This window comes from Balaenoptera borealis (assembly GCF_965194805.1).
Source record: "Balaenoptera borealis genome assembly, contig: HAP1_SCAFFOLD_80, whole genome shotgun sequence".
Lineage (NCBI taxonomy): Eukaryota > Metazoa > Chordata > Mammalia > Artiodactyla > Balaenopteridae > Balaenoptera > Balaenoptera borealis.
In genome coordinates, this window is record NW_028123983.1 from 212,059 (window position 1) to 223,839 (window position 11,781).

Sequence of the window (11,781 nt, forward strand, 5' to 3'; positions counted from 1 at the left end):
CCATGGAGAAGAGTTTAGACACTAGGATAAGATAAGGAACACACCCATTATAAAGAAATCACATTAGGATTCTCTTTTTAAGCTGTTCCTTAAAACACTAGTGCTTAGGAAATCTATTGGAGGCAGAAGCAGTCAAGGGTAGCCTAGGGTTAGGGTTAGGCTTAGGGTTAGGCTTAGGGTACGGCTTAGGGTACGGGTTCGGGGAGGGGTGCGGGTACGGCGTAGGGTATGGGTTAGGGTTAGGGTTAGTGTTAGGGTTAGGGCTCGGTTTAGGGTACAGGTTAGTATTAGGGTACGTGTTAGGGTTAGGGTAGGGGTTAGGGTTAGGGTACGCGTTAGGGTTAGGGTAGTTATTAAACCTATCCCACTCTCTAGATACCCCTTAGCACGTAAAGGAATATTATTTGGGGGTCCAGCCATGGAGAAGAGTTTAGACACTAGGATAAGATAAGGAACACACCCATTATAAAGAAATCACATTAGGATTCTCTTTTTAAGCTGTTCCTTAAAACACTACTGCTTAGGAAATCAATTGGAGGCAGAAGCAGTCAAGGGTAGCCTAGGGTTAGGGTTAGGCTTAGGGTTAGGTTTAGGGTATGGCTTAGGGTACGGGTTCGGGGAGGGGTGTGGGTACGGCGTAGGGTATGGGTTAGGGTTAGGGTTAGGGTTAGTGTTAGGGTTAGGGCTCGGTTTAGGGTACAGGTTAGGATTAGGGTACGTGTTAGGGTTAGGGTAGGGGTTAGGGTTAGGGTACGCGTTAGGGTTAGGGTAGTTATTAAACCTATCCCACTCTCTAGATACCCCTTAGCACGTAAGGGAATATTATTTGGGGGTGCAGCCATGGAGAAGAGTTTAGACACTAGGATAAGATAAGGAACACACCCATTATAAAGAAATCACATTAGGATTCTCTTTTTAAGCTGTTCCTTAAAACAGTAGTGCTTAGGAAATCTATTGGAGGCAGAAGCAGTCAAGGGTAGCCTAGGGTTAGGGTTAGGCTTAGGGTTAGGCTTAGGGTACGGCTTAGGGTACGGGTTCGGGGAGGGGTGCGGGTACGGCGTACGGTATGGGTTAGGGTTAGGGTTAGGGTTAGTGTTAGGGTTAGGGCTCGGTTTAGGGTACGGGTTAGGATTAGGGTACGTGTTAGGGTTAGGGTAGGGGTTAGGGTTAGGGTACGCGTTAGGGTTAGGGTAGTTATTAAACCTATCCCACTCTCTAGATACCCCTTAGCACGTAAAGGAATATTATTTGAGGGTCCAGCCATGGAGAAGAGTTTAGACACTAGGATAAGATAAGGAACACACCCATTATAAAGAAATCACATTAGGATTCTCTTTTTAAGCTGTTCCTTAAAACACTAGTGCTTAGGAAATCTATTGGAGGCAGAAGCAGTCAAGGGTAGCGTAGGGTTAGGGTTAGGCTTAGGGTTAGGCTTAGAGTACGGCTTAGGGTACGGGTTCGGGGAGGGTTTCGGGTACGGCGTAGGGTATGGGTTAGGGTTAGGGTTAGGGTTAGTGTTAGGGTTAGGGCACGGTTTAGGGTACGGTTAGGATTAGGGTACGTGTTAGGTTTAGGGTAGGGGTTAGGGTTAGGGTACGCGTTAGGGTTAGGGTAGTTAGTAAACCTATCCCACTCTCTAGATACCCCTTAGCACGTAAAGGAATATTATTTGGGGTTCCAGCAATGGAGAAGAATTTAGACACTAGGATAAGATAAGGAACACACCCATTATAAAGAAATCACATTAGGATTCTCTTTTTAAGCTGTTGCTTAAAACACTAGTGCTTAGGAAATCTATTGGAGGCAGAAGCAGTCAAGGGTAGCCTAGGGTTAGTGTTAGGCTTAGGGTTAGGCTTAGGGTACGGCTTAGGGTACGGGTTTGGGGAGGGGTTCAGGTACGGCGTAGGGTATGGGTTAGGGTTAGGGTTAGTGTTAGTGTTAGGGTTAGGGCTCGGTTTAGGGTACGGGTTAGGATTAGGGTACGTGTTAGTGTCAGGGTAGGGGTTAGGGTTAGGGTACGCATTAGGGTTAGGGTAGTTATTAAACCTATCCCACTCTCTAGATACCCCTTAGCACGTAAGGCAATATTATTTGGGGGTGCAGCCATGGAGAAGAGTTTAGACACTAGGATAAGATAAGGAACACACCCATTATAAAGAAATCACATTAGGATTCTCTTTTTAAGCTGTTCCTTAAAACACTAGTGCTTAGGAAATCTATTGGAGGCAGAAGCAGTCAAGGGTAGCCTAGTGTTAGGGTTAGGCTTAGGGTTAGGTTTAGGGTACGGCTTGGGGTATGGGTTCGGGGAGGTGTTCGTGTACGGCGTAGGGTATGGGTTAGGGTTAGGGTTTGGGTTAGTGTTAGGGTTAGGGCTCGGTTTAGGGTACGGGTTAGGATTAGGGTACGTGTTAGGGTTAGGGTAGGGGTTAGGGTTAGGTTACGCGTTAGGGCTAGGGTAGTTAGTAAACCTATCCCACTCTCTAGCTCCCCATTAGCACGTAAAGGAATATTATTTGGGGGTACAGCCATGGAGAAGAGTTTAGACACTAGGATAAGATAAGGAACACACCCATTATAAAGAAATCACTTTAGGATTCTCTTTTTAAGCTGTTCCTTAAAACACTACTGCTTAGGAAATCAATTGGAGGCAGAAGCAGTCAAGGGTAGCCTAGGGTTAGGGTTAGGCTTAGGGTTAGGTTTAGGGTATGGCTTAGGGTACGGGTTCGGGGAGGGGTGCGGGTACGGCGTAGGGTATGGGTTAGGGTTAGGGTTAGGGTTAGTGTTAGGGTTAGGGCTCGGTTTAGGGTACAGGTTAGGATTAGGGTACGTGTTTGGGTTAGGGTAGGGGTTAGGGTTAGGGTACGCGTTAGGGTTAGGGTAGTTATTAAACCTATCCCACTCTCTAGATACCCCTTAGCACGTAAGGGAATATTATTTGGGGGTGCAGCCATGGAGAAGAGTTTAGACACTAGGATAAGATAAGGAACACACCCATTATAAAGAAATCACATTAGGATTCTCTTTTTAAGCTGTTCCTTAAAACAGTAGTGCTTAGGAAATCTATTGGAGGCAGAAGCAGTCAAGGGTAGCCTAGGGTTAGGGTTAGGCTTAGGGTTAGGCTTAGGGTACGGCTTAGGTTACGGGTTCGGGGAGGGGTGCGGGTACGGCGTAGGGTATGGGTTAGGGTTAGGGTTAGGGTTAGTGTTAGGGTTAGGGCTCGGTTTAGGGTACGGGTTAGGATTAGGGTACGTGTTAGGGTTAGGGTAGGGGTTAGGGTTAGGGTACGCGTTAGGGTTAGGGTAGTTATTAAACCTATCCCACTCTCTAGATACCCCTTAGCACGTAAAGGAATATTATTTGAGGGTCCAGCCATGGAGAAGAGTTTAGACACTAGGATAAGATAAGGAACACACCCATTATAAAGAAATCACATTAGGATTCTCTTTTTAAGCTGTTCCTTAAAACACTAGTGCTTAGGAAATCTATTGGAGGCAGAAGCAGTCAAGGGTAGCCTAGGATAAGGTTAGGCTTAGGGTGAGGCTTAGGGTACGGCTTAGGGTATGGGTTCGGGGAGGGTTTCGGGTACGGCGTAGGGTATGGGTTAGGGTTAGGGTTAGTGTTAGGGTTAGGGCTCGGTTTAGGGTACGGGTTAGGATTACGGTACGTGTTAGGGTTAGGGTAGGGGTTAGGGTTAGGGTACGCGTTAGGGTTAGGGTAGTTATTAAACCTATCCCACTCTCTAGATACCCCTTAGCACGTAAAGGAATATTATTTGGGGGTCCAGCCATGGAGAAGAGTTTAGACACTAGGATAAGATAAGGAACACACCCATTATAAAGAAATCACATTAGGATTCTCTTTTTAAGCTGTTCCTTAAAACACTAGTGCTTAGGAAATCTATTGGAGGCAGAAGCAGTCAAGGGTAGCCTAGGGTTAGGGTTAGGGTTAGGGTTAGGCTTAGGGTACGGCTTAGGGTACGAGTTCAGGGAGGGTTTCGGGTACGGCGTAGGGTATGGGTTAGGGTTATGGTTAGGGTTAGTGTTAGGGTTAGGGCTCGGTTTAGGGTACGGGTTAGGATTAGGGTACGTGTTAGGGTTAGGGTAGGGGTTAGGGTTAGGGTACGCGTTAGGGTTAGGGTAGTTATTAAACCTATCCCACTCTCTAGATACCCCTTAGCACGTAAAGGAATATTATTTGGGGGTCCAGCCATGGAGAAGAGTTTAGACACTAGGATAAGATAAGGAACACACCCATTATAAAGAAATCACTTTAGGATTCTCTTTTTAAGTTGTTCCTTAAAACAGTAGTGCTTAGGAAATCTATTGGAGGCAGAAGCAGTCAAGGGTAGCCTAGGGTTAGGGTTAGGCTTAGGGTTAGGGTTAGGGTACGGCTTGGGGTATGGGTTCGGGGAGGTGTTCGTGTACGGCGTAGGGTATGGGTTAGGGTTAGGGTTTGGGTTAGTGTTAGGGTTAGGGCTCGGTTTAGGGTACGGGTTAGGATTAGGGTACGTGTTAGGGTTAGGGTAGGGGTTAGGGTTAGGTTACGCGTTAGGGCTAGGGTAGTTAGTAAACCTATCCCACTCTCTAGCTCCCCCTTAGCACGTAAAGGAATATTATTTGGGGGTCCAGCCATGGAGAAGAGTTTAGACACTAGGATAAGATAAGGAACACACCCATTATAAAAAAATCACATTAGGATTCTCTTTTTAAGCTGTTCCTTAAAACACTACTGCTTAGGAAATCAATTGGAGGCAGAAGCAGTCAAGGGTAGCCTAGGGTTAGGGTTAGGCTTAGGGTTAGGTTTAGGGTATGGCTTAGGGTACGGGTTCGGGGAGGGGTGCGGGTACGGCGTAGGGTATGGGTTAGGGTTAGGGTTAGGGTTAGTGTTAGGGTTAGGCCTCGGTTTAGGGTACAGGTTAGGATTAGGGTACGTGTTAGGGTTAGGGTAGGGGTTAGGGTTAGGGTACGCGTTAGGGTTAGGGTAGTTATTAAACCTATCCCACTCTTTAGATACCCCTTAGCACGTAAGGGAATATTATTTGGGGGTGCAGCCATGGAGAAGAGTTTAGACACTAGGATAAGATAAGGAACACACCCATTATAAAGAAATCACATTAGGATTCTCTTTTTAAGCTGTTCCTTAAAACACTAGTGCTTAGGAAATCTATTGGAGGCAGAAGCAGTCAAGGGTAGCGTAGGGTTAGGGTTAGGCTTAGGGTTAGGCTTAGAGTACGGCTTAGGGTACGGGTTCGGGGAGGGTTTCGGGTACGGCGTAGGGTATGGGTTAGGGTTAGGGTTAGGGTTAGTGTTAGGGTTAGGGCTCGGTTTAGGGTACGGTTAGGATTAGGGTACGTGTTAGGTTTAGGGTAGGGGTTAGGGTTAGGGTACGCGTTAGGGTTAGGGTAGTTAGTAAACCTATCCCACTCTCTAGATACCCCTTAGCACGTAAAGGAATATTATTTGGGGTTCCAGCAATGGAGAAGAATTTAGACACTAGGATAAGATAAGGAACACACCCATTATAAAGAAATCACATTAGGATTCTCTTTTTAAGCTGTTGCTTAAAACACTAGTGCTTAGGAAATCTATTGGAGGCAGAAGCAGTCAAGGGTAGCCTAGGGTTAGTGTTAGGCTTAGGGTTAGGCTTAGGGTACGGCTTAGGGTACGGGTTTGGGGAGGGGTTCAGGTACGGCGTAGGGTATGGGTTAGGGTTAGGGTTAGTGTTAGTGTTAGGGTTAGGGCTCGGTTTAGGGTACGGGTTAGGATTAGGGTACGTGTTAGTGTTAGGGTAGGGGTTAGGGTTAGAGTACGCATTAGGGTTAGGGTAGTTATTAAACCTATCCCACTCTCTAGATACCCCTTAGCACGTAAGGCAATATTATTTGGGGGTGCAGCCATGGAGAAGAGTTTAGACACTAGGATAAGATAAGGAACACACCCATTATAAAGAAATCACATTAGGATTCTCTTTTTAAGCTGTTCCTTAAAACACTAGTGCTTAGGAAATCTATTGGAGGCAGAAGCAGTCAAGGGTAGCCTAGTGTTAGGGTTAGGCTTAGGGTTAGGTTTAGGGTACGGCTAGGGGTATGGGTTCGGGGAGGTGTTCGTGTACGGCGTAGGGTATGGGTTAGGGTTAGGGTTTGGGTTAGTGTTAGGGTTAGGGCTCGGTTTAGGGTACGGGTTAGGATTAGGGTACGTGTTAGGGTTAGGGTAGGGGTTAGGGTTAGGTTACGTGTTAGGGCTAGGGTAGTTAGTAAACCTATCCCACTCTCTAGCTCCCCCTTAGCACGTAAAGGAATATTATTTGGGGGTCCAGCCATGGAGAAGAGTTTAGACACTAGGATAAGATAAGGAACACACCCATTATAAAGAAATCACTTTAGGATTCTCTTTTTAAGCTGTTCCTTAAAACACTACTGCTTAGGAAATCAATTGGAGGCAGAAGCAGTCAAGGGTAGCCTAGGGTTAGGGTTAGGCTTAGGGTTAGGTTTAGGGTATGGCTTAGGGTACGGGTTCGGGGAGGGGTGCGGGTACGGCGTAGGGTATGGGTTAGGGTTAGGGTTAGGGTTAGTGTTAGGGTTAGGGCTCGGTTTAGGGTACAGGTTAGGATTAGGGTACGTGTTAGGGTTAGGGTAGGGGTTAGGGTTAGGGTACGCGTTAGGGTTAGGGTACTTATTAAACCTATCCCACTCTCTAGATACCCCTTAGCATGTAAGGGAATATTATTTGGGGGTGCAGCCATGGAGAAGAGTTTAGACACTAGGATAAGATAAGGAACACACCCATTATAAAGAAATCACATTAGGATTCTCTTTTTAAGCTGTTCCTTAAAACAGTAGTGCTTAGGAAATCTATTGGAGGCAGAAGCAGTCAAGGGTAGCCTAGGGTTAGGGTTAGGCTTAGGGTACAGCTTAGGGTACGGGTTCGGGGAGGGGTGCGGGTACGGCGTAGGGTATGGGTTAGGGTTAGGGTTAGGGTTAGTGTTAGGGTTAGGGCTCGGTTTAGGTTACGGGTTAGGATTAGGGTACGTGTTAGGGTTAGGGTAGGGGTTAGGGTTAGGGTACGCGTTAGGGTTAGGGTAGTTATTAAACCTATCCCACTCTCTAGATACCCCTTAGCACGTAAAGGAATATTATTTGAGGGTCCAGCCATGGAGAAGAGTTTAGACACTAGGATAAGATAAGGAACACACCCATTATAAAGAAATCACATTAGGATTCTCTTTTTAAGCTGTTGCTTAAAACACTAGTGCTTAGGAAATCTATTGGAGGCAGAAGCAGTCAAGGGTAGCCTAGGGTTAGTGTTAGGCTTAGGGTTAGGCTTAGGGTACGGCTTAGGGTACGGGTTTGGGGAGGGGTTCAGGTACGGCGTAGGGTATGGGTTAGGGTTAGGGTTAGTGTTAGTGTTAGGGTTAGGGCTCGGTTTAGGGTACGGGTTAGGATTAGGGTACGTGTTAGTGTCAGGGTAGGGGTTAGGGTTAGGGTACGCATTAGGGTTAGGGTAGTTATTAAACCTATCCCACTCTCTAGATACCCCTTAGCACGTAAGGCAATATTATTTGGGGGTGCAGCCATGGAGAAGAGTTTAGACACTAGGATAAGATAAGGAACACACCCATTATAAAGAAATCACATTAGGATTCTCTTTTTAAGCTGTTCCTTAAAACACTAGTGCTTAGGAAATCTATTGGAGGCAGAAGCAGTCAAGGGTAGCCTAGTGTTAGGGTTAGGCTTAGGGTTAGGTTTAGGGTACGGCTTGGGGTATGGGTTCGGGGAGGTGTTCGTGTACGGCGTAGGGTATGGGTTAGGGTTAGGGTTTGGGTTAGTGTTAGGGTTAGGGCTCGGTTTAGGGTACGGGTTAGGATTAGGGTACGTGTTAGGGTTAGGGTAGGGGTTAGGGTTAGGTTACGCGTTAGGGCTAGGGTAGTTAGTAAACCTATCCCACTCTCTAGCTCCCCATTAGCACGTAAAGGAATATTATTTGGGGGTACAGCCATGGAGAAGAGTTTAGACACTAGGATAAGATAAGGAACACACCCATTATAAAGAAATCACTTTAGGATTCTCTTTTTAAGCTGTTCCTTAAAACACTACTGCTTAGGAAATCAATTGGAGGCAGAAGCAGTCAAGGGTAGCCTAGGGTTAGGGTTAGGCTTAGGGTTAGGTTTAGGGTATGGCTTAGGGTACGGGTTCGGGGAGGGGTGCGGGTACGGCGTAGGGTATGGGTTAGGGTTAGGGTTAGGGTTAGTGTTAGGGTTAGGGCTCGGTTTAGGGTACAGGTTAGGATTAGGGTACGTGTTTGGGTTAGGGTAGGGGTTAGGGTTAGGGTACGCGTTAGGGTTAGGGTAGTTATTAAACCTATCCCACTCTCTAGATACCCCTTAGCACGTAAGGGAATATTATTTGGGGGTGCAGCCATGGAGAAGAGTTTAGACACTAGGATAAGATAAGGAACACACCCATTATAAAGAAATCACATTAGGATTCTCTTTTTAAGCTGTTCCTTAAAACAGTAGTGCTTAGGAAATCTATTGGAGGCAGAAGCAGTCAAGGGTAGCCTAGGGTTAGGGTTAGGCTTAGGGTTAGGCTTAGGGTACGGCTTAGGTTACGGGTTCGGGGAGGGGTGCGGGTACGGCGTAGGGTATGGGTTAGGGTTAGGGTTAGGGTTAGTGTTAGGGTTAGGGCTCGGTTTAGGGTACGGGTTAGGATTAGGGTACGTGTTAGGGTTAGGGTAGGGGTTAGGGTTAGGGTACGCGTTAGGGTTAGGGTAGTTATTAAACCTATCCCACTCTCTAGATACCCCTTAGCACGTAAAGGAATATTATTTGAGGGTCCAGCCATGGAGAAGAGTTTAGACACTAGGATAAGATAAGGAACACACCCATTATAAAGAAATCACATTAGGATTCTCTTTTTAAGCTGTTCCTTAAAACACTAGTGCTTAGGAAATCTATTGGAGGCAGAAGCAGTCAAGGGTAGCCTAGGATAAGGTTAGGCTTAGGGTGAGGCTTAGGGTACGGCTTAGGGTATGGGTTCGGGGAGGGTTTCGGGTACGGCGTAGGGTATGGGTTAGGGTTAGGGTTAGTGTTAGGGTTAGGGCTCGGTTTAGGGTACGGGTTAGGATTACGGTACGTGTTAGGGTTAGGGTAGGGGTTAGGGTTAGGGTACGCGTTAGGGTTAGGGTAGTTATTAAACCTATCCCACTCTCTAGATACCCCTTAGCACGTAAAGGAATATTATTTGGGGGTCCAGCCATGGAGAAGAGTTTAGACACTAGGATAAGATAAGGAACACACCCATTATAAAGAAATCACATTAGGATTCTCTTTTTAAGCTGTTCCTTAAAACACTAGTGCTTAGGAAATCTATTGGAGGCAGAAGCAGTCAAGGGTAGCCTAGGGTTAGGGTTAGGGTTAGGGTTAGGCTTAGGGTACGGCTTAGGGTACGAGTTCAGGGAGGGTTTCGGGTACGGCGTAGGGTATGGGTTAGGGTTATGGTTAGGGTTAGTGTTAGGGTTAGGGCTCGGTTTAGGGTACGGGTTAGGATTAGGGTACGTGTTAGGGTTAGGGTAGGGGTTAGGGTTAGGGTACGCGTTAGGGTTAGGGTAGTTATTAAACCTATCCCACTCTCTAGATACCCCTTAGCACGTAAAGGAATATTATTTGGGGGTCCAGCCATGGAGAAGAGTTTAGACACTAGGATAAGATAAGGAACACACCCATTATAAAGAAATCACTTTAGGATTCTCTTTTTAAGTTGTTCCTTAAAACAGTAGTGCTTAGGAAATCTATTGGAGGCAGAAGCAGTCAAGGGTAGCCTAGGGTTAGGGTTAGGCTTAGGGTTAGGGTTAGGGTACGGCTTGGGGTATGGGTTCGGGGAGGTGTTCGTGTACGGCGTAGGGTATGGGTTAGGGTTAGGGTTTGGGTTAGTGTTAGGGTTAGGGCTCGGTTTAGGGTACGGGTTAGGATTAGGGTACGTGTTAGGGTTAGGGTAGGGGTTAGGGTTAGGTTACGCGTTAGGGCTAGGGTAGTTAGTAAACCTATCCCACTCTCTAGCTCCCCCTTAGCACGTAAAGGAATATTATTTGGGGGTCCAGCCATGGAGAAGAGTTTAGACACTAGGATAAGATAAGGAACACACCCATTATAAAAAAATCACATTAGGATTCTCTTTTTAAGCTGTTCCTTAAAACACTACTGCTTAGGAAATCAATTGGAGGCAGAAGCAGTCAAGGGTAGCCTAGGGTTAGGGTTAGGCTTAGGGTTAGGTTTAGGGTATGGCTTAGGGTACGGGTTCGGGGAGGGGTGCGGGTACGGCGTAGGGTATGGGTTAGGGTTAGGGTTAGGGTTAGTGTTAGGGTTAGGCCTCGGTTTAGGGTACAGGTTAGGATTAGGGTACGTGTTAGGGTTAGGGTAGGGGTTAGGGTTAGGGTACGCGTTAGGGTTAGGGTAGTTATTAAACCTATCCCACTCTTTAGATACCCCTTAGCACGTAAGGGAATATTATTTGGGGGTGCAGCCATGGAGAAGAGTTTAGACACTAGGATAAGATAAGGAACACACCCATTATAAAGAAATCACATTAGGATTCTCTTTTTAAGCTGTTCCTTAAAACACTAGTGCTTAGGAAATCTATTGGAGGCAGAAGCAGTCAAGGGTAGCGTAGGGTTAGGGTTAGGCTTAGGGTTAGGCTTAGAGTACGGCTTAGGGTACGGGTTCGGGGAGGGTTTCGGGTACGGCGTAGGGTATGGGTTAGGGTTAGGGTTAGGGTTAGTGTTAGGGTTAGGGCTCGGTTTAGGGTACGGTTAGGATTAGGGTACGTGTTAGGTTTAGGGTAGGGGTTAGGGTTAGGGTACGCGTTAGGGTTAGGGTAGTTAGTAAACCTATCCCACTCTCTAGATACCCCTTAGCACGTAAAGGAATATTATTTGGGGTTCCAGCAATGGAGAAGAATTTAGACACTAGGATAAGATAAGGAACACACCCATTATAAAGAAATCACATTAGGATTCTCTTTTTAAGCTGTTGCTTAAAACACTAGTGCTTAGGAAATCTATTGGAGGCAGAAGCAGTCAAGGGTAGCCTAGGGTTAGTGTTAGGCTTAGGGTTAGGCTTAGGGTACGGCTTAGGGTACGGGTTTGGGGAGGGGTTCAGGTACGGCGTAGGGTATGGGTTAGGGTTAGGGTTAGTGTTAGTGTTAGGGTTAGGGCTCGGTTTAGGGTACGGGTTAGGATTAGGGTACGTGTTAGTGTTAGGGTAGGGGTTAGGGTTAGAGTACGCATTAGGGTTAGGGTAGTTATTAAACCTATCCCACTCTCTAGATACCCCTTAGCACGTAAGGCAATATTATTTGGGGGTGCAGCCATGGAGAAGAGTTTAGACACTAGGATAAGATAAGGAACACACCCATTATAAAGAAATCACATTAGGATTCTCTTTTTAAGCTGTTCCTTAAAACACTAGTGCTTAGGAAATCTATTGGAGGCAGAAGCAGTCAAGGGTAGCCTAGTGTTAGGGTTAGGCTTAGGGTTAGGTTTAGGGTACGGCTAGGGGTATGGGTTCGGGGAGGTGTTCGTGTACGGCGTAGGGTATGGGTTAGGGTTAGGGTTTGGGTTAGTGTTAGGGTTAGGGCTCGGTTTAGGGTACGGGTTAGGATTAGGGTACGTGTTAGGGTTAGGGTAGGGGTTAGGGTTAGGTTACGTGTTAGGGCTAGGGTAGTTAGTAAACCTATCCCACTCTCTAGCTCCCCCTTAGCACGTAAAGGAATATTATTTGGGGGTCCAG